This window comes from Geospiza fortis, unplaced genomic scaffold (assembly GCF_000277835.1).
Source record: "Geospiza fortis unplaced genomic scaffold, GeoFor_1.0 scaffold875, whole genome shotgun sequence".
Classification (NCBI taxonomy): Eukaryota; Metazoa; Chordata; class Aves; order Passeriformes; family Thraupidae; genus Geospiza; species Geospiza fortis.
In genome coordinates, this window is record NW_005054737.1 from 117,603 (window position 1) to 120,668 (window position 3,066).

The following is a 3,066-nucleotide window of genomic DNA, read 5'->3' on the forward strand; positions in this document are numbered from 1 at the left end:
CCAGAGCCCTGCCTGGCACCCTCGGGCACGGCTGGAGAAAGTTTCCTGGACTTCAAGATAGACTAGAATCCACAAAAATGTGAAATATTTAGATTATAGAGAGTATAGATTATCATTTATAGAGTTTAAATATTTAGATTATAGAGAATATAGATTGTTATTTATAGAGTTTTAATATTTAGGTTATAGAGAGTATAGATTATTATTTATAGAGTATAAATATTTAGATTATAGAGAGTATAGATTATTATTTATAGAGTATAAATATTTAATTGTAGAGAATATAGATTATAGAGAGCAGTGTAGGTGTATCACTGGGTGAGAAATTGAGGTTTTGGGGTTTTTAGTGTGTTGTGGATGGAAGCAAGATGGAGGGCACAGGGCGTCATCCTGGGTTTCTTCTCCATACTTTGTCTTCCTTCTTCATGGGTTTGGGAGGCATTTTGTAATTGGGCAGAAAAGTCCCCACTGGGGGTCTTTGGGATCAGTTATTGGGTTAAAAGGGAAAATAATCCAGGTGTCAGTTCTTAATTGGATAGTTTAGTCTTGAAAGACCTTGTAACAAGAGATTGTTGGCCATTTTGTGCCTTCTAATGAAAAGCTGCCCAACCCACAGCAGTGAGACTGCTTTACTGATTAGAAATAATAAACACCTGAGTGTGAACATGAATTATTGTCTCAGGTGCCTTCAGTGCAGCCCTGGAGAAGCCCACAGCTGGTACTGGCACAGCTGAGGGCATGACTGCGCATTCGGGCTGCCCCTGATGGTGCCGCGACTTCCTGCAGCCTCAATGTCACCGGGGCCAGCCCTCGGCTCCCCTGCTATTTATTGACAGAGCTGTTGATAAAATATTCAATTCATGTGCCTCTGAGAGCCCACGTGCTCCCTCCCAGCTCCCCTTCCAGCCAGGGGAACAAAAGTTCCCTTTTTGGCTTTGCTGCTGCTGGGATCTGGTTGTCCCAAATTGTCCTGGTTTGTCCCAAATTGTCCTGGTTTGTCCCAGCAGCACAAAGAGAGGGCTCAGCAGCGGTGCCCTGGGGTCTCCAGCACCTTTCCCCAGCTCCAGAGGTCACAGCTGCCCCCAGCTCTGTCTGCTACACCTCTCTCCAGGAAAAGTTTGACCTGGAAGAGAAAAAGGAAAACACCAGGCCAGGTTATGAGGAACCTTTGTCCAGTTTTCCGCTGAACTGGTTCCACGTCTTCCTCTTAATCAGAGCTCAGGAAGGCGTTAAAGGTGGTTGGGACAGGAATTCCTGGGATGTGAGAGCCCAGACTCCCCCTGTGTGACAGCCAGGAGAGGCTCCTGCAGCCCGGAGTCCTCAGGCTGGGGGCCCAGTGTCCGTCCTGCTCATCCTCCATGGTGGGAGAGGTTCTGACAAAAGGGTGGCAGGGATTGTCCCCTCCTCACCTCCCCAGAGCTGCCCATCCAGTCCCATTATCCCATCCCATCATCCCATCCAATCCCATTACCCTATCCCATCCCATGGATCCCATCCAATCCCGTCCCATGGATCCCATCCCATCATCCCATCCAATCCCATTACCCTATCCCACCCCATGGATCCCATCCAATCCCGTCCCATGGATCCCATCCCAGACCATGGATCCCATCCCAGCTCATGGATCCCATCCCATGTATCCCATGTATCCCATGTATCCCATGTATCCCATGTATCCCATCCCACCCCATCCCATCCCATCCCATTATCCCATCCCATCCCATCCCATCCCATGGATCCCACCCAATCCCATCCCATGGATCCCATCCCATGGATCCCATGGATCCCATGGATCCCATCCCATCCCACCCCATCCCGTCCCGTCCCGTCCCATCCCATCCCATCCCATCCATCAGGGCCCTGTGGAGCACACGGAATGCTCCTCAGGGAATGCTCCTCAGGGAATGTTCCCAGGGAATGTTCCCAGGGAATGCTCCCAGGAGCTGCAGAGGGCCAGGGGTGGCAGCAGGGGCTGACACAAACCAGGCATCCTTTGTGCGTGACAGTCACAGGCAACGGGCACAGTCCAACAGCTGCACACAAAATGCAGGCATTCTGCTCCAAATTCCAACAGCTGTGCCCAAAACCCATCCAATCTGCTCCGAAATCCAGACAGCCTGCTCCAAAATCCAGCCAGCCTGCCCCAAAATCCAGCCAGCCTGCCGCAAGTTCCAACAGCTGTGCCCAAAACCCAGCCAATCTGCTCCAAAATCCAGACAGCCTGTTCCAATATCCAGCAGCTGCGCAGTTTGCCCAAAAACCCAGCCAGTCTGCTCCAAAATCCAGTCCCTCTGTTCCAAAACTCAAATCAGCTGTCTCCAAAATCCAGCCAGCCTGCCCCAAATTCGAACCAGCTGTGCCCAAAACCCAGCCAGTCTGCTCCAAAATCCAATCCCTCTGCTCCAGAACCCAACCAGCTGTCCTGTGCTGGTGCTCCCCGGGGGTCCCTCAGCCTGTGGTGATGGTCCTGTAGTGTCCCTCAGCCATGGTGGCCTGTCCTGTGCTGGTGGTCCCCTGGTGTCCCTCAGTGGTGGCCTGTCCATGCCCTGTCCGTGCCCTGTCCGTGCCCTGTCCGTGCCCTGTCCATGCTCTGTCCGTGCCCTGTCCGTGCTCTGTCCATGCCCTGTCCGTGCCCTGTCCGTTCTCTGTCCGTACTTTGTCCGTGCTCTGTCCATGCCCTGTCCGTTCTCTGTCTGTACTCTGTCTGTGCTCTGTCCGTGCCCTGTCCGTGCTCTGTCCGTCCCCCTGAGGTGATTTTGGCCACCTCGTTCTCAGCCACCTCCAGCCTGTGAAAAACGCCAATCACTTGTATTTAAAATTTTAAAGGTTTAATAGTAATAAAATGGCTATAAAAATATCTATATAATTAGAGTAATAATAATTTGGACAATTAGGATTTAGGACAATATGCGACAATAAAAACAATGAGTTATGGACATCCCGGGTACCTCTTTCTGGGCAAAATAAGCCCGACAAAGGACCCACGTTAACAGAGTATTAACCCTTAAAAGCAATAGCCTGTTGCATATTCATACACCTCATCCATGATGCATAAATTCCATTCAA